General features: G+C 51.1%; 1 long non-coding RNA gene across 1 annotated transcript; it reads right to left on the reverse strand.

The window, feature by feature from the left end:
* Nucleotides 1-528: 528 nt before the first annotated feature.
* On the reverse strand, nt 529-1,697 carry LOC120226999. Its single transcript, XR_005527140.1, has 3 exons — nt 1,639-1,697; nt 851-991; nt 529-758 (listed from the first exon to the last, which is right to left on the reverse strand). It is a non-coding gene; the product is annotated as an uncharacterized LOC120226999 (long non-coding RNA).
* Nucleotides 1,698-20,231: the final 18,534 nt, after the last annotated feature.

Raw genomic sequence — 20,231 nt, forward strand, 5'->3', positions numbered from 1 at the left:
TCATTTCCGGAAAGCCCTCTGGAGCTGATGGCTATTTGCAGGCACCTCTTTCCAGCTGAGAAATGAAGGAAGTGAAACCTAAATGGGAGCGAAGGGGCGGTGGCCGCTGCTGTGAGTCAGAAGGACGCCCGGCTGGTCCCGTTGCGCCCTGCTGAAGGTCAGGGGCAGAGCTCACCGTCACTGGCCCCGCTGGGTAAGAAGACCCTGTGTTGAGCTGTGGGAACCCCATCCAGGGGCTCAGAGCTCCCAGCCCAAGAGAGGGGCAACGGCCACAACTAGAGCCCTCAATGCTGGGGGCACCTGGGGCCTCTGCCGGTTAAGTGCCTGACTCCTGATTTTGGCTCAGGTCATGATTTCAAGGTTTGTGAGTTTGAGCCCCACGTCGGGCTCTGAGCTGGCAGTGCGGAGCCTGCTTGGGATTCTCTCTCTCTCTCTCTCTGCCCCTTCCCCGCTGTGACCTCCCTCTTTCAAAATAAATAAACAAACCTTAAAAAAAGTTTAAAGCCTTCAACACTTTATTTCATTTGAAAAGGCACCTGCTTTGCCCCCATTTGCGCAGCAGCCCTCTGCCCCTGGAGGGGTCAGAGGGGACAGCGATCCCCACTAGCACAGCGGTTAGAAACTCTTGCGCTGAAGTCCAGCTGCCTGCCTTCCAGTCTCCCAGGGCACCTCTCACAGGCTGCGTCTGGAGGCCAGTGGTTTCCTTTGTTCTGCCTCAGTTTCCTCATCTCGAAAGTGGAGCTAATGGCTGAACCCACCTGAGTGGCATTTGCGCGGAACAAGGATGATGCCAGTTAAGTGCTCACACCTACAGGGGCCTGTCATTCCCCACGGACTTGTGTGTACTCACCTGTACCTGTGGCGCGCCCTCCAATGAGGCCAGTGCCATCCCAGAGCCCTGACTCTCCCAGCTGTAAAATGAGAAATGTCTGCTAGGTGGTCTTGGAGATTCCTCCTTGCTCTGAAGGGTTTTTGGATTCTAACAGCCTAGCTGGAGGGAGGGAAGAAGGAAGGGGGTAAGGGAGAGAGAGAGAGAATGTGTAAGAGCAGATGCCTTAAGCAGAAGCAAAAAAAAATCCCTAAGTGACAAGAAGCTCTAAGTTCACCAAAATGCTTAACCAAGATAAGAAGGATGTAGCCAGTGTTGGAAAGATTGCTGTGAGATTAATAAAAGTGATTAGGGGCTTAAGACTTCTCCAAAGAGATAGCAATGGGACCACCAATGGGAAACCCCTTCCTGTCCTCTGTGCACAGGCTCCCTCCTTGATTGGTAAGCCCCCGGTCATGCAGGCATCTAACAAAATGGTCTCAGCGGATGCATACATAGAAGCCTGGCTAAGCCCATCTTCGACACTGGAAAGGTCCCCTGTGTATATATGCATATACACACGTACGTAGTCAGGTGACGGGATGCCCAAAGGAGTAAGGGGTACCTTGAGGGCCTGGGTTGGGGTTGGGATTACTCAGTGAGGCTGTCCCATGGAATGCAGGACCCCCAGATGGACAAGTCTGAGGGAAGTGGCCTGGACATGAATCAGGCATCATAAGGAAGTTGGGGCAAAGGGAGGGGTGGGGGCTACTCAGGAACTGAGAGACCGTGATGGTGCCAGCCCGGTGGCCGAGGCTCAGTTCTATCACCTGTGAGCTGGGGATAAGGATGCACCCCCTGTGTCCCCTGTGTCAGGGCCGGAAGGCACACGAGCAGGAACGTGCTCTGCAGAAGCTGAGCTCCCTTTGCAAAGCCCTTTCCAGTACCCTTGCTGGAAGATTCTGTGCTTTTCTCTGGTGCTAAGATGCCATACAGGAACCTGGTCCGAATGCCCCTTCTCATTTGGTAATTGGCTCCGAGGGAGGCAGTGTAGTAAGTCCCAGAGACCGTCGTTCCTCAGGATGAAACCCGACTCCATCTTTTACCAGCGGTGAGGTCTTTCTGGTCCTTCACCTGGAAAATAAATGGTGGTGACTTCACCGTCTCACAGCCATAGGAGAGGCCCTGAGCCAGAAGCACCCAACGAAGCCCCTAAAGTCCGGACCCTCAGACACTGCGAGGTAACAAAGGTAGCTTGGTTTACATTGGGGTCATTTGTTATGCAGCAACAGGTAACTGATACAGGTGATAGGTCTGGCTTGCCGTCACCTTCCTGGAGTGGATGCTAACAGAAGCGTTGTACTAGAAATGACAAGTGTGGTTTTGTGGTGGAAGTCACCAAGACATCTCAGCTCCAGCCCCCTCCCCATTCCAGTCCAAAGGCTTCTGTCTTCCTTCGAGGATGTGTTCAGCGGTAAAGGATAAGCTTCATTTTACAGACCAGTATCCTGAGGTCCAGAGACGGAAAGTGGCTTAGCTACCCTCACGTGACAAGGCAGATGCAGAGCTGAGTTTAAACATCGGGTCTCCTGGGGCGCCCGGGGGGCTGTTGGTTGAGCCTCCGATTTCAGCTCAGGTCATGATCTCATGGTTTGTGGGCTCAGGCTCTGCGTCAAGCTCTGTTCTGACAGCTCAGAGCTTGGAGCCTGCTTCTGATTTTGTGTCTCCCTCTCTCTCTGCCCCTCCCCCATTCATGCTCTGTCTCTCAAAAATAAATAAACGTAAAAAAATAAAAATAAAAAAATCGGGTCTCCAGACACACCATATATGCATTCTTCTGTTCTCTGAGTAGGTACTTACTGAGTACCTACTGTCTGCCCTGCTAGTACTGTGTACTAGGTGCCTTCCTCACTGTCCTCCCTCGGGGAGGTAGCCTCAGGCAGGCTCAGTTTCCAGGCCTCTGAGAAAGGGTGTTGTGCACCAGTTGGGGCCCAGTTGTGTGCCCCTGGCTCTGTCCAAGTGACAGGAGAGATAAAGGAGAAAGGTCATCACCGCCCAGGCTCCGTCCTGAGCCCCCGGTGGCTGGCACGGGCCAGGATGTGTTAACTCTGAGTGGACAGAGAGATGCCACCCGGAAGAGCCAGCCGCTCGGCCCTCACTCACACGACTCCCCTGGGAGCCATGGCCTGGTCCCCAGCAGCCCTTCCTGAGAGGACAAGGAAGCCGTCACCTAGCTGCTAGGGGCGGCCTCCTGGCAGCTGTGGGGAACAGTTGTGCAGCCTCAGCCACGGCGGCAGATCCCTGCGAGGTAGAGGGGAGGGGTCGGTCAGCGGGCACGGCCGGCCTCGCACAGAGCGGTGGGCACTGCGCGCTGGCCGCTCCTGTCCCGGCTGGGGTGGGCCAGGGAGTGAGCGCCCGGGGGTGGCGCAGTAGGGTGGGCGGTCTGTTCGGGGGTGGGGGCACCGCCGCCCTCCGCCCAGGGGTAGCGGCCGTCTGGCCGGGCAGGCGGATGGGCTCGGCGCTCCCTGCGCAGGCGGGCTCAGTGCGGGGACCTGGGCCCTTCTTCGTGGCCCAGAGCGCGCAGCGCCCCACGGGTCCTGGGCTTCTGGGCATTTAGGACCAGGCCATCCTTTGCGGAAGGGGCTGTGCTGGGCATCTGGGCTGCGGGGCGGCATCTCTGGCCCCTGAACACTAGATGCCAGGAGCACCCCCACCGCCCCCAGAGCCGTGAAAACCAACAACGTCTCCAACATTCCCGGGGGCAAGGTCGCCCCAGACTTAGACCCACAGCTCCGTCTCCCGGGGCCCACACTCCCCCACCCCAACTGCCGAGCCCTCGGGATGGGTCGTCCGGCAGCTTCCGCCGAGCCTCACGGTCTCCCCAAACCGCGGCCCCATGATGCGGTCTCCGTTTACAGGGCAGGACACGGCGACGTAGGAAGGTAGGGTTCGTACAGGTTCGGGGTAGAAGGAGGACTCGAGCCCCAGGTTTCTGATTCTCAGCTTGGCCTTCGGGGTGTCCCGTTCTGTGCTCGGTGGCACTCAATAACTAGTTTTTGAATGAATGCATACAGGCATGAACGAATGAAGTTTCTCCTGACCCACCTTGAGCAGAGTGTTCTAAGCCTGGGGACCTGAGGGGCTCTGAGCCGGGATTCGCTGGCTGGTGGAAGAGAGGGGGCCGGGGGCTGAGGTGCGGCCAGAGGGCAGCTGTCTGCGGGGCACCCTGTCCTGGGAGGTGAGAAGGGACAGAGGGCTGCGTTCGGCCCCCACTTTTCCCTGTTGCTCTGGCCTCCACACTGCCCTCCTGCCTCCAGCTTCTCTCTCTCTCCCTCTCTCTCTTTCTCTCTTTCTCTCCCTCTCTCCCTCTCTCTTTCTCTCTCTCCCTCTCTCTCTCTTTCTCTCCCTCTCTCTCTCTTTCTCTCTCTCTCTCTCTCTCTCTCTCTCCCTCTCTCTCTCTTTCTCTCTCTCTCTCTCTCTCTCTCTCTCTCCCTCATCTGTTTTCATCTCAATAGCTGGAGCCATATTCCAAACAGACCAACTTGATCACCTCAAGGCCTCACAGACCTGCTATGGCTCCCTATGGACCGTGGATCAGAGACTTTTGCCTGTTTTGAAAATGCTTCCTATTCTGGTCCAGGTCAGCTTCAAATGATCAGAATAGGAACCATACGTAGAATACGTAAAGGAAGGAATCCATGTGGCCGCAGGTGACGTATGGCCAGGTGCCAGTAAGCATGGACTCTCAGCATCCTGAGTCTCATGTGCGTAGCAGTGCCCAGTGCCCTGCTCTTAGGGAAGCAGGATGTGGGCTGTGGCTGGGAGACTGGCTGAGGGCTTTCACAGCATGGAAAACTCTCAGCTTCTGGGGTCAGACAGGCCTTCTGCTGTGTGACCTGGGCCAGGTTACTCTACCTCTCTGAGTGTTCATTATGACTTGTCAATAATGAGAGGGAAAAAAAAACAACTGACTTTCCATCTTGGTTCTGAGAACAAGATGATGCATGTCAGATGCATCATCACAGTGTGTGGTATATAGTAGGCACTTCCTACTTGTTACAGCAAGAATCCATGAATCATTTAATCCTCAGAATACCCTGGCGAGGGGGATCGGTGTTATCCCGATGTAAAGATGAGGAAACTGAGGCTGGAGGAGGAAGGGGCCTGTCCAAGGCATCCTGGCCCTAGTTCTGACCCAGGGCCACCCGACTGCACTGTCTGTTTCTTTGGAAGCCCGTTCCCCGAGGCCCCAGGGACAGCTGGGCACCTGGAACGTTACCCCAGCGGGCCGACCTGCACAGCTGAGCTAAGCCGGCCGAGGCAACTTAGTGCTCGGGGACTCTGGGGTCCCCTCCAGGCCCCCCGGTGCTTGTGGCTTGTGTCTGAGCAACGCTGAGTCAGGCAGTAAAGGGGAAGCTGCTCCTGAGACGGCCCCTGGGTGGGAAAACTAAAGTCCCGGCCAACCTCGGGGAGGTCCCTGGCACCGCTCTGCTCTGAGATGGAGCGAACGGGCCCAGACGGGGCAGCTGAGCCAGAGTCCTGCCATTTCGACAGAGATTTAGGGGCAGCGAGTGGGAGAGCCAGACTCACTGGCTGCTGAATTTACTGATCTTTTCAGCGAGGTCAGCGGGAGGGCCCTTCTGCGCCAGGCAGTGTTGGCACTTGGGCTCGCCGACTCGGTGGCGATGCCCAGCGCCTCCCTGCATGACGGGGCCGGACGGCGGGAAGCCAACCTGCCTGTGTGCCGGAATCTTTGGGGGGGGATTCATGGCTATCTCTCCATGGAATTTCAAAGCACAGGCGTCCCCCAGGGATCCTGCTTCGAAATTTTCAAGCCCGGGGAGCCCCCATCCAAGTGTGTAGTGACGCTTGCTAGGTACCGGGCAGAAATCACCGACTTAACAGCCATGAAGTGTCGCTGGCATCATTCTGTTTCATAGACACAGACGCCTCAGAGATGGGCTGGGTTTTGCGTTGTACGCATGGGCTGCTAAACCTTCTGCGCGCTGAGACTCAGAGAGGTGAACTGAGCTGCAAAAAACCAGCTTGTTCATTAGAAATTGAGACTTGTTTAAGCTCCTCCATTTTCTCTTCCGCAAAATGGATCAATTACCAATACGCATCTCGTGGTTGCTGATGGTATTCGGCAAGATCATGCATGTCTAATTGTTGCCCGTGCTCCAGGCATGCAGCAAGTCCTTAATCATTGCTAACGGTTTCTATAATCCCTGTTTTGATCAGAATTAAAGAAGGAAAAACTTGAGTCAGGATTTCTCCCGAATCAATTTGTTTAAACAATCATTCATTCATTTAGGCAGCTACTATTTCTTTAAAAATTTTTAAATGTTTGTTTTTGAGAGAAAGAGAGACACAGAGCGTGAGCAGGGGAGGGGCAGAGAGAGGGGGAGACACAGAATCTGAGGCAGGCTCCAGGCTCTGAGCTGTCAGCAGAGAGCCCTACGCGGGGCTTGAACCCATGAGTCATGAGATCATGACCTGCGCTGAAGTGAGAGACCCAGCTGACCGAGCCACCCAGGCGCCCCAAGGTGGCTAGTATTTCTTGACCAATAGCTCTGTGTTAAGCTCTGTCCTAAGATGTAGGGCTGTGGAAATGAATGAGACATCGAATTGTCTTCATGACCAAGTGATGAATTATACATTTAAATGGATTTAAATAAACTACTATACAACGTGCTAGGAAAGTGAAGGACCGGTCCTGTGGCTAAGCCTGGGGGGAGGGTCAAGGAGTGAACCCCATAGAAAGTGATACATTTGAGACGTGGAAGATGAGTAGGTATAAAATTGGTAGAAGTAAAATATGTGTGTGTGTGTGTGTGTGTGTGTTGGTCTGTCATCTATTTGTCCATTTATTTTTTACCAAAGTGAAATCATCTGTCCCACCCAGGCTTTGTCATCTGCATTTTCGGTTTGTGATCTCCACATTCCCATGTCCTCTTATCTAATAAGCAGTCGATATTCAAAACCCCTTTTTGCTGCTAAACAGATCTCCCAAACCAGCTTTGAAGAATGCCTGTCCTTCTAAGTTGGTCTGGTGGCTTCCTAGTGGTGTCATTTGGCGTGTGCTCCCTCTCCCCCGCGTTTCGTAGGCAGGACGTTGGTTCTACGGGCTGAATGAGTTCAAGCCAACCTCTCATGACTGCAGCTCGTCAGCGGGAGTGTTTTCTTCTCCCGGGTCTACCTCTCAGGAGACCCGGGATTTCTGCACGAGCCCCTTTAGTCATGTGAAATGGGACTGGACACGGGTCAGCGTGATGGGTACCATCTCCATCATGCATGGATGGTTTCCCCCTGAGATAGCAAAACGGTGCATCCACAGAGGTCCAAGCCCCCATCAATCATATACCTGATGGTATGAACACCAAACAATAATTTTTCCTGAATCAGTTCCCCCCTTGAGAAGTAGCTAAAGACTGGATTCCTAATTCTGCATCCTTCTTGTAAGATCTTCCCTCCTCACCTGGGCGTGTGGCTCTTATAAAATAAGTCTGAATTGCCTTCTGTCTGCTCTGTAGTGACTATAACGTGATCACATTTTAGCCACCTCTGCTGGACTGTGTTCCCCCCAGAGTCTGAATGTGTCTGGGGGTAGGGCTACCCAGTGGTGTGTGCCTGGGTGGTTCTTAAGGGAATGTTTCAAGGAGGAGGTAAACAAGAAGAGACAGGAGAAGTATAGACTCAGAAGTCTCAGGGGCCATTATTTTTTTTAATGTTTATTTATTTTTGAGAAAGAGAGAGAGACAGAGCATGAGTGGGAGAGGGGCAGAGAGAGAGGGAGACACAGAATCTGAAACAGGCTCCAGACTCTGAGCTGTCAGCACAGAGCCCGATGCGGGGCTCAAACCCACGAACCGTGAGATCATGACCTGAGCCAAAGTTGGACGCTCAACTGACTGAGCCACCCAGACGCCCCTCAGTATTTTAAATTATACATTAAGGATTGGGGCGCCTGGGTGGCTTAGTCGGTTAAGGGTCCGATTTTTGCTTAGGGGGTCATGATCTCGCGGTTGGTGGGTTCGAGCCCCGTGTTGGGCTCTGTGCTAACTGCCAGCTCAGAGCCTGGAGCCTGTTTCTGAGTCTGTGTCTCCCTCTCTCTCTGACCCTCCCCTGCTCATGCTGTCTCTCTCTCTCCTAGAAATAAATGAAAATATTAAAAAAAAATAAATTATACATTAAGGATTAAGAACCAAATCTACACTGTGCATTTCACACGGATTGGTGAACTTTCCCTGACATGTACATGTCTGATTCTATAGACAGAAAGAAGTGAGAATTTGAGCATCTGCATGTTTATAAATTCTAAGTATCCTTCAGTTAAAGACTTCCTGTCCTTGTCGCTCATATATATTCTAGATTCGCCTACATGGCAACCTTTGCTTTCCACTTCCCTTCCCAAGAATGTGCTGATTTCTTCTCTTGGGAGATGCTCAAACCGCGCCTGAGTTTAGACCCATAAACACCTTGCCTTTTATTTATTTATTTTCTTTTAAAAAAGATGTTTACTTATTTTGGGGGGGAGGGGCCAAGAGAGCGCTAGGGGGTGGGGGCGCAGAGGGAGAGAGGGAGACAATCCCAAGCAGAGTCCACGCTGTCAGCACAGAGCCCACTGTAGGGTTTAATCTCATGAACCGTGAGATTGTGACCTCAGCTGAAACCAAGAGTCAGATGCTTCACTGACTGAGCCATCCAGGTCCTTCATCACCTCGCCTTTTATTAAAGAAAAGGACAGCATATCCACCTCTTCCTAGAAGTCGCTGTCTGAATCACTCCGCAAGCCCGTCTGCAGAGAGTGCTTTTTAAAGGGAACCCCAAGTGCACCTTCTGAAATTGAAGGCGTTGAGGCAGGGGTGCTGCAGGCACTGGTGTGGGCATTGGGACATCTGGGTCCCCATTTTACCATTTGCTTTGAGTCACTTCCAAGCCTTTTCCTTTTATTCTGTTAGTTAATCAAACGCTCTTACTGCACATCTACTGTGTGTGGGCCCCCGACTGCAGGGGGCGCAGTGGGGAACAAAGCAGACACAGGGTCCCTGCCCTCGCTCTGAACGGGGCCACAGTATCAAGCTGTTGACTTTACGAAGGGCTGGGGAAGAGTGGGGTAGGTTGTTAGGAGTGAAGGTCAAGGTGGGAAATGGGGAGGGAGTGGGGCATCTGGTGGGCGGGGGAAGTGGAAGTGTCCATGGCCGAGAGTCAGGCGTGGCAAGCTCTATGACCCCTGCCCACTCTCTACCTTGCCCCACGGTGCTCAGTGCCCGGGACAATCACCTTGTGTCTCTGACGGCATCACGGACGTCAGGCTCATTAGACACTGGGGAGCCAGTAGTGGGGGAGGGCTGGGAGAAGTCTGAGGTGGGCGTATTGATCCCTCCAGCTTCCTTCCTGCAGGGATACCGCGAGCAAGCTGTGGACAGAGCACCTGTCGGGGACCCTCCCCTCCCCCCCTCCTCCAGACCCCGGGATGGCAGGTCCCCACCATGACCCGCCCCTGTGGCTCTCCATCCTTGGACATAGTCCCTTTATCAGTGTCTCCTGAACCGCCCAGCCTGGGGCCTCACTTCCTAGGGTCAAGGGCATGCAGGGCTGTGGACACTTACTTACCCTATGAGTGGGGGCTCCCTGGACTACTAGAAAGGGCAAAGGGTGTCTTCCAATCTGTGTAACTTTTATAGCTTTTTATGCTGACATCATTTCACGTTGTAGAACAGTTGCTGGAATACTACTGATACGAGGTGAACTGTACCCCCTGCCCCCAAAAAGAGATATTGAAGTCCACCCCCCAGGACCTTGAATGTGACCGTATTAGAAATCGGGTCTTTACAGAGGCAAACAGGTTAAGATGAGGTGTAGGATGGGTTCCAATCCGACACGCCTGGTGTCCTCATGGAAAAGGGAAATCGGGACACGGGAAAGGCACGCGGAGACGGAGGACCGTGTGGAGACACAGGGAGACGCCATGTGCAGGCCACAAGCCAGCGAGCATCTGGGGACACCGGGGGCTGGAGGGGCAAGGAAGGAGCCTTCCCTCCAGGCTGCGGAGGGAGCATGGCCCTGGCAACTTCCAGATCTTGGACTTGCAGCCTCCAGAGTGTGAGATGGTACATTTCTGTTCCGAGCTTCTCAGGTGTGAATGCTTTGTTACAGCAAAGTAGTCCTTGGGACTAACCCAAGTACAGAGGATTTCTGTTAACTTGTAACCAGATTCACCAGGTGTAAGCCCTTTCTCACATTGCTGGAATTTCTTACCAAGTTTTTATATTCGTGTATATGCCTTTGGATAGATAGATAGATAGACAGACAGATAGGTGGTTTGTTAGGTAGATGTACACTGTAATATCACTGCATACATTATATATACACCAGATAGATAGATAGTAGATTAGGTGGATGTACATGCTATATATATGATGTATGATGTATATGATATACATGATTATATATATACACACATCACTATATGCACTATATATATTAGATAGATAAATACACTATATATATCATATGACTATATAACTAAGTAAACTAACTACACACACACACACACACACACACACACACGTATATGTGTGTGTGTGCTTTTTCTCTGCACCATCTGAGGTAAGCGGCAGTCCTGACCCACCTGTCTGGAGTGACCAATTGTCCTGGTCTGCCTCAGATTTTCCTAGTTGTGGCGCTAGGATCCCACGCCCTGGGAAGCCTCTCGGAGCCAGGAGCGAGGTGGCACGGTTGGTCACCCAACTGTTAAATAGTTCAGCGAGGACACCCTGAGAACAAGCCCAATCTCACACACACTACCCTCAATTCAGGACCACGCATCGCCTTTAGGTGTCACGTTTCCTGAGTTTCTCCCAGACATCTGTTTATTTCCTCCCCAACAGCTTCCCATCATTTTTTTTTCTGACCTTAGTAATGGATTACAGGCCGCTGACTAAACGGGAATCCATCCTAATCGATAGATGGATACGCAGAAGAGAAGGCACGACTCCTTTCTACAGCGGGTGGCCAGTTAATAAATGCAAAGACATAACGTAGGAGATCAGCATTTTGCTGCCTTCCTGGGTTAGCAGGCTTGCTATTGGACAAATGCTAAAAGCCGGGAAAGAAAAGAGTGATAAGGACCAGGCTTTCTAGTTCTGAAGTCGCCCCTGGGGAGATTTTGGCCTGGGGCCTGGGTCACCATAGAAGTGACTGGATTGCTCCTCCCGCCCTCCCCGCCTCCTGGTCTTGCCCAATCAGACCTTCAGCTCTCTGGGCCGGTTGCTGTTTCGCTCACTACTGTATCCCCAGCACTTCTCCACGCGCCCCAGACATAGCAGGTGCTCAGTAAATGCTTGTAAGCGGAAGCGGGGAAGGAGCACTGAGGTCTTTCGGGGCAGGGGCTGACAAGAGAGAAATGAATTTCGCTGGATCTACTCCGCTGTCTTCCAAAGTGTGTGACTTCTTCTGTACCGGGTTCTGCAGCAGGCATGGTGGTGGGCGTCCACTCTTTTAAATGTTAACGGCGTAATAAACATGAATCACCGAAGAGTGCTTTTAAAATAAGGTTAATGGGGCTGCGTTTATTCCATTTTGTTGCATGGTTAACTAGATCCGGATAATTACCAGCCCCACGTTTATGGATGCCCGTTTTAAGGTTATTTTTATGTAGCTTTGTGAGGTGAAGGCTTTGTTTCTTCTCTTGGTTTTATAGGCTCGTATGGAGTAGGGCATTCAATAAAGGCCAGCTACGGAGGAGTGGCCGTCCCCGGGGAGGACTCCCCAAAGCCCAGGTCCCCTGTGCAAGGCCACCCCCTGCAGGCTTCACCGGTGCGTCCAGATCCTGCACGAGCAGGGGAACAGGAGAGAACTGTGTCCCCAGGGTGTGTCGGGAGAGGCAGGGGCAGCCGACCTGCCCCGTGTCACTTCCCCACCAACATTATTGTTCCCCATTTGGAATTAGGGACCACACCAGCCATCCCCCCTCCTGTTTCTCTGTGGTGTGCAGAGCTGAGTGCCTAATCGACATTTGCATAAAGTGCGATAAATCATAGAATCTTAAAGCTGCAGGAAAGCTCAGAGGTCACCCTGTTCTCCAAGCAAAGACCAAGGAAGCCGGAATCGCAAGGGGAGCAAAGAAGTCAGGGAAAGAGAGACGGGCCAAGCCCAGCGCTACACCCTTTACAGACCCTTCTTCATTTTAATACTCGCAGTTTACCCTGTGGAGGTCAGAGTGTGATGCCCACTCGGCAGATGAGAAAACTGAGACAGAGAGTGGTGGCTGGTCTGGGCCCCCAGCTGGGATTCTCAGCTGGATGTGATTTGCTTGACTTCAGGCTTCAGGTGCTTTCCACGGGGACCTCACAAGTACTATGGATCCAGTCATCTGGAGGATGTGACTGGGGCCTCTGTTTTACCGTCTGTGAAATGGGTGTGATTAGCACAGACATCTCTATTGTGTGTGCTCAGCAGCCTTCAGGCAATGAGAAAATGTGAGCCTGGATGTGAACATGTTCTGGAAATGGAGTGAATGCAAAATTAGCCTTCAACACCCTGACGGAGCCCGGGGTGCCCAGGAAGCCCTGACTCTGTGCCTGGGAGTGATCCGAGGCAAAGAAAAGAGGCACGGATGTGAGAGTCAGACAGAACTAGGTTCACGTCCTACGCTTTCTCTCTGGCCAGTGCGTGAACTTGAGCGGGGAGCTCGTTCGGCCCCTCCACGTTCCCTTCATAAAGGGAATATGTTTTACAGATGCATACCCTCGTGGGACCGCCCGCAAGATCGGGGTATGGACCACCTCCACCAGCCCAGAAGCACCCCCCACGGCCCTCCAGTCACTCCTGCCTTCCGCCCCAAGAGAAGCCACTGCTCCGATCCCTACTGTCATCTGGTTTTGAACTTTTGTATAGATGGAGACACACAGTAGGTTCCTTTTCTTTCTGGTCTCTTAATAAACATATATATGTATATATATGTTTATTTTAAAATTGTTTTTAATTTTGATATTTATTTATTTTTTGAGAGAGAGAAAGAGAGAGAGCAAGCCAAGGAGGACAGAGACAGAGGGAAAGAGAGAATCCCAAGCAGTCTGCATGTTGTGAGCACAGAACCCAATGCAGGGCTCCAACTCATTAAGTGTGAGATCATGACTGAGCCACCCAGGCGCCCCTATTTATTTTGAGAGAGAGAGAGAAAGCACAAGCAGGGAGGGGCAGAGAGAGAGGGAGAGACAGAATCCCAAGCAGGCTCTGCACTGTCAGCACAGAGCCCAGTGCAGGACTCAAACACATGAACTAGGAGATCACGACCTGAGCCGAGATCAAGAGTTGGCCGCTTAACCGACTGAGCCACCCAGGCGCCCCTGTCTGTCTGATCTTTTTAATTCAGTGGTACGTTTCTGAGGCGCATCTGTGCTGTTGGGAGGGCTTGGTGGCTCGCCCTTTGTCACTGCCCTGCAACAGTGTACCTGTGACTTCGCTACAGTGTGTTTATCTGTTGTCCTGTTGATGGACATATGGGTTGTCTCTAATCTTTAGCTCTTATACTAAAGACCTCATGACTATTCTAAAGCAAGTCTCTGGTGTCCCCCAAATGCTTGTTTCTTTTGCGTATGTGCTCAGGGGTAGAGATGCCAAGTCACCGTTTAGACACGTGCTTAGCTTTGGGACATGTAAGTACGGCTGTTTAATCCCCTCCGTGCCTCAACCTTCTCATCTGTAAAATGGCGAGGTCCCTGAGCCTGTTGTGAGGATTAAATTGATCATCTGCGCACAGTGGGAAGAAAGTTCAACTAGACTCCGTCATGAAAAACTCAAGAATCTGCATGAACAAGATGTAACGTTTATGGATGCATAATCATGTAATAAACATTCAAAGACATCGATTGGCATAATGCACTCCAAATTTAGGCTCTTGGTGGGAGGTCTGGGCACAAAACTGGCACCTGGGCACACGCAGGGGACTCAGCTCTATTTGTAACGTCTTGTTCCAGAAGAAGATCTGGAGCAAATACAGCGTTAGGTTAAGGTGATTAAAAGCTGGTGTTTGCTGTATTTTCTGTGTTCTTGTCTCTATGTTCAAGACACTTCTCATCGAAACAAAAACTTTAATACCACATACGTAATATTAATCTCCAAAATATTAACAGTAGGTAGTGATTTGCATACTGCCTAGGAGAGAGTTATGCAAACAAATGTTAGCTATTATTATTACTATTATCACCAAGAGCTCCCTGCACAGCTGATTTTATATGTGGCAGGAGGTGAATCTACCTGGAAAGGGGATCCAGTGGGGACAGGGTCACATGGTTGTTGGCATAGAGGAAGCCCTCAGTAAATCCCAGGTCTTGAAATGTTCTTAAAATGGTCAGAAGTCCCCAAGCTCGGTGGTCTGAGCTAAACATGTCGCCCCCTCTGAGTGTCCAGCCCTAATCACACCGGGACGCAAAGACACCCAGGAAATCTGTGCATTGTGGGGACTGTGGAATGCAGGCTCCACTCTAAGCTCAGCCGGAGAATCCGGCCGGGTGAATTATTCTGTTTCTTTCAAGACCCACACAGGGTACCAGCCGCCAGGCTGATCTCGACAACAGGCTCCGGTTGTGACAAATGTGACGCTGGCACTATTTATTTTCCAAACGTGGTTGCATTTGTACTCACCGTGGAGATGTAGTTGGGAAAAATAATGACCAGGAAACACACACGCGCACGCACACACACACACACACACACACACACAGATAGCAACCAACCTTCCCAGGAAAAAGGTGGAAAGGATGAAGATAAACAAAAGGAGCCTTTTTTGGACCACTTTAATTAAGAAGAAGAAAATAGCCCACGGGCATGCACGTGTGAGTGTGTGCGTGCCTGTGCATGTACGTGCACACCTGTGCATGTGAGTTGAAAGGAGAGACACTGAGTGGAGAGGGAACATGTGTGCTTAGCTCAGGAGACGTGGGGACTTCCTCGCCCCAACCCTTAATCCGGCCGCCTAAAAGATGCTTCTGGATTTGCATTCCCCCAGCTGGCTGGGCAGAACAGACACAGACTTTATTGCAATAATGTCTTAGGCAAGCGCGAGGGTCCCCCAGCCCCAGAGACACGGCACCCCCTGCCCCAGCTGGGTGTGTAGGATCAACTGCTATCTCTGGGCTTGGTGTGAGTGGCGCTGCTAACCGTTCCACTTCAGGTCCTGACCGGGACAGGAAAGCCCAGGCCTGCAGCACATCAGCATCAGAGAGAGAGAGAGAGAGAGAGAGATGGGAACCCCAATGGGACGGGAACGAGGAATTCCAGGGAGCGGTGCGGGGAAGCTGCGTGCTGAGGTCAGCTTTGCCAGGTGAATTTCACTGGGGAAATCTCGGAGACCCCGGGGCGGGAGGGGAGGCTTTCTTCTGAAGCAAAAGGCGTTTGGAGCCTCTGGGCTTGAGATCCATCGGCTCTGCCACTTGCAAACTGTGCGCGGCTCCCTCTGAAACTCAGTTTGCTCACCTGCCAAATGGAGCAAGGCCATCTGCTGCCAGTCCCGGGTTGGGGCAATGATCACAATGAAGGATGTCTAGCACCGTGCCTGGCATACCGCCATGCGTGCCGATGGGTCTGATTTTTAGAGCGAGGGAGGAATCAGACTCTCTGAAGGCAGTCAGTCTGGTAGGGAAGACAAAACCTCAGATTGGGACCAAAGGGAAGGAGGCTCAGGATGGTGAGGGGTTCGGTAAGAAAGGCAGTTGGGTGCTGCTGAGGGGGTAGCCTGAAATGCAGCGACCGCCCGTGCAAGAGGGGAAGCCGGCGGGATTCGGCCACGTGCCTGACTCTTCTCATCAGCAAGGGTGACCAGCGGCATGAAGAAAACTTCTTTGTTAATGTCCTCATACACACCTGCCACCTTCCGTGTGGTTTGCGTGAGCTGTCTCGCGTAATATTGTATCCTTATAACGATGTTATTTTCCTCTCTGCTGGACATCTGTTGGTTTTACCAGCCTGGCTTCCATTCCTCCTTCTCTCTGCTAAAGATACATTGATTTTCTTCCAGACACACAAAAAAGTCACTGTGTGCTTCTGACATGTTCTGTAGCCCCGTGTTCTGACTAATCGGTGTATTCCATCCCTTTGCTTCAATGATCGACAGGGATGCAAATGTGATATACACCAGAGATAAGGCTGCGTTGGAGGACTTCAGCGGTCACTATTGAGAATGCGATGTTCTTTTCAACGACAATTGCTAAACTAAGAGGAGAGAAGCTGGGAACTACTTGCACCCCTTTTGTTACCATGAGGTAAGGTCCCACCTAAGAATGAAACAAACACAAAGAACTCAGAGCAGAGATGAGATAGTCCTGAGAGCACCCTTTGAGCACCTAGATCCAGCCATTCCTGCAGCTAGACTCCTTGAACTTTACAGTTCTGTGAGCTGATACATTCCCCATCTCTCAAGCTATTTGCATTGGATTTGTCACTTGAATCTGAAAAGATCCTGATTCACTTCATTTTTATATTAATATTAAGTCCTTCAGAGAAGCAAGGAACATAAATTTGCTTGAGACCGCACAACAATTTGGTAGATTAGTCTGCATCAACCCAGATTCCTCTGGGTCCTGAGGCCATAATCTTAATCTAGAGGCAATTCTGCTATTGACATTAGTTTAGGAGAGATACTGGATTTTTTTTTTTTTTTTTTTTTTTATGATTTAAGATGGGGGTAGCAATTGGCCAACTGAGAAAGCTTGACCAGCCTTTGTTAGGGACACTTCCAGGACCCTCTGGCACTTGAGCTGATGATCACTAATTGTGGCTTTGTGGACGGTTTACTGGGACGATGAACCACCTCTTATGGCTCATTTGAATAATCCTCCACCACCCCCAGGGCCATCTAGACAGAGATATTTTTATACTTTAAAATTTTTTGTTTTTAATACTGTTTTATTTTATTTTATTCTATTTATTTATTTATTTTTTACTGGACAAATAACTATTTTGTCCGGAGGTGTGAGCAGATGTCATCTCTTCTGGAATTGCTTCTGGGTGCCAGCAGCCTCTGTGACTTTGAGTACGTGGAAGCTCACAGCCGTACCCAAGCCGTACCCAAGCTGTACCCACTGTGTCAGAAGCACACAGTGACTTTTTTGTGTGTCTGGAAGAGCCTGGTGCCTGCTTCAGATTCTGTGTCTCCCTCTCTCTCTGACCCTCCCCTGCTCACACTGTCTCTCTCTCACACACACAAATAAATAAAAAACATTAAAAAAATTTCGCAGGACTATACACCACAAGAAAAACAAGTTCACATAAAACTAGTGGAATCCACATTAGGTCATGCTCAAGTTCATAGTATTGTACTATCTGGCCTTGACCACTTTATTATAGTTATGTAAGATATTGTCATTGGGGGGAGCTAGGGGAAGCGTACACAAGTACTATTTCCACAACCCTCGTGAACTATTAACTGTTTTTTTTTATGTTTATTCATTTTTGAGAGACAGAAAGAAACAGCATGAGTGAGGGAGGGGCAGAGAGAGAGGGAGACACAGAATCTGAAGCAGGCTCCAGACTCTGAGCTGTCAGCACAGAGCCCGATGCGGGGCTCGAACCCACGAACCGTGAGATCATGACCTGATCCGAAGTCGGACGCTTAACCGATTGAGCCACCCAGGCGCCCACCCCATTAACTGTTTTAAAATAAAACAGTACTCTTCCTTTCTTCAGGTGGCCGGGAGGATGGTGGGCATTCAGACTGTGCGTGCCAACCAAAGGCAGCCAATATCTTCCAAATAAGAAGAGGGTCCTGCTTAGGGGAACTGGCCAGGAGAATGCCCACGATTCTACAGAAATGTGGATCTGGCCTTCATGGTGCCCAAGGAGGCCACGGAGGGCGCTTATATTGACAAGAAATGCCCCTTTACGGGTAATGTCTCCATCCGAGGGTAGATTCTGTCTGCGTGGTGACAAGGAAGACGATGCAGAGGACCACCGTCATCCACTACATCCCAATGTACAAACGCTTTCAGAAAAGCCACAGGAACATGTCTGCACACCTGTCGCCTGCTTTGGGGAGGTCCAGATTGGCGGCTTTGTCACAGTGGGCGAACAAAGGTGCTTTATATCCACATATAGGTGTTTATGTAAAGATAAGTTTTCACTTCCCTATAAAATAATTTTTTAAATTTTTTTACTGTTTATTTATTTTTGAAGGAAAGAGAGACAGAGTGTGAGTGGGGGAGGGACAGAGAGAGAGGGAGACACAGAATCTGAAACAGGCTCCAGGCTCTGAGCTAGCTGTCAGCACAGAGCCCAACACGGGACTTGAATTCATGACCTTGGAGATCATGACCTGAGCCAAAGTCAGGTGCTTAACCAACTGAGCCACCCAGGCACCCCCCTACTTTTCTATAATAAATACCCAGAAGTGGAATTTCTGGGTCATATACTACGTATAAACTTTCCAAGAAAGTGCCATGCTGTTTTCTAGAACAGTTTTCCGATCATTTCCTCCAGCAGCAGGGTGGAGTGAGGGGCACACGACCTCCTTCTCATGCACCCCCTGAGGAACGGCACCATGTTAGGAGAACGTCACAGAAGACACGCCCTCTCCCTGTCCTGAGGCCATGCTTAGGAGCCAGCATGAAATGAAACCCTCTCTCTCATCCCAAAACAACCTCTTTTTATGTTGTTCTGATGATAAACGCAATGTTTGGTTACAGCAAAAAAAAAAAAAAAAAAAAAAAAAAAACTGAATCTGGAAAATTCAGTTAACCGTAAAGGGGAATCAAAAATTTCTCATGTCGCGTCAGGCATAAACCACCCTTGGGATTTCAGTGTTGGACCCACAGGGCTTGTTCTTATGTCTTTATTTTTTTTTTATGTTTATTTATTTACTTTGAGAGAGAGAGAGAGAGAAAGAGAGAAAGAATTCCAGTGCAGAGCCTGACGCAGGACTTGAACTCACGAACAGTGACATCATGACCTGAACTGAAGTCAAGGGTCGGATGCCTAAACGACTAAGCCACCAGATGCCCCAAGGACAGGTCCTGGGTGTCTCCCATGCACGTACTCAGATGTCATGCATCCCTGGCTGGGGGGGGGGGGGCACCTTTTCACTCTCCCTTAATAAGAAGAGAGCATGAGACAAAACAATAACAGCAAAAACAATCCCAAAAAAATCAGAGAGAAAAACATGCCCTTGGCTTTGACTGCTTGAGTCTTATCGGGCTGCTCGCCATCGAGCCGGAGCTTGCTCCCGAGGCCCTCAAGAACAGACACATCCCTCGCCCATTCCTGTCATGCGCCTCAAGGCTGCACAGCCCGGTCTTATCAGCAGAAGGCACCTGGTGCATTGTGGGAGAGCCGGCTGGGTGGAAGCCCCTTTCCAGAGAGGTTCTCCCCGACTGGGCCCCGGGCCAGCGCCCTGCTGACCCGGAGTTGATGTTTGCTCCTCTTCTGCCCCCTCCCCACCTCCCCTCGCTCACAGGAGGCTCTGGGGCTGAACAGAAACGGGGCACCTGCTGCACTAGCCCCAGAGAGATGGCCCGGGACACCTGTCCAGCCCTGGGCCGAGGGACAGCAGACTCCAGGGGAGACAAGGTCATGCCTCTCCCTCTCGGGCCAGGCAGGAAGGACTTGGAATCTGGGGCTGGTGACAATGGTGTGTGCCTCGGGAGCCCGGCATTCCAATGTACAATTATTACGACAGATATTTTGTCCTAGAGTTGGGGAAAATGGTTCAAGTTCAATGGCGACAGCTCTAATCTTGCTAGTGTTTTCCATCTTCCAAAGCTTGGGCCCCAGTCACTGCCACACTGAATCCACAAAACGACCTCTGGCCATGACTCCAGGCTTACAGAAGAGAAAGTGCAAAGTGCAGGCAGGCACAGGGAGGCCCTGTCGCTGTCGCAAAGTCGCACGGCCCGGAAGCGGCAGACCCAGGGCTCTGACCTGGTGTGTCTGCATCTGACTTCTTGCTATTATCCACGTCCTGTGGCTCTGAGCTTCCCCGTCTGCACAGGACGGACCTTCATCTAGATCCTCTCTGTGGCCATTTTGCACCCTTTTGATGCAGGTGCAGGTGGAGGTGATGATGTGTAAAAATAACTTTAGCTTGTGGTATCAGAGTCTATCTGACGATGAGAACTCATTTTTGGGTATTGGGGGGTACGTATCTTGATACGTGATCAATCTTGAGGTGGAAGGTCGAGCCCGGGTATCCTCTCTTCTTCCTGGCAGGCCACATGGACCAAGCAGCAAACACGTAGTGGGTTCTCTGTCACTACCACTTTTCCCTTCTCTCTTGTCCCAGCCTCTCTTAGGAGACAACAAAGAGGCAGCCTTCACTGAATAATTCATTCAGAAATCCAAACAAGGACTTCACACCTCCCATATGCCAGATTCTATGCTAGGCATTTGGGACGCAGCCACTGAAAAGGCAAGGGTCCTCACTTCCTGG

This window comes from Hyaena hyaena, unplaced genomic scaffold (assembly GCF_003009895.1).
Source record: "Hyaena hyaena isolate Hyena2069 unplaced genomic scaffold, ASM300989v1 scaffold_19, whole genome shotgun sequence".
In the NCBI taxonomy this organism is placed as follows: Eukaryota; Metazoa; Chordata; class Mammalia; order Carnivora; family Hyaenidae; genus Hyaena; species Hyaena hyaena.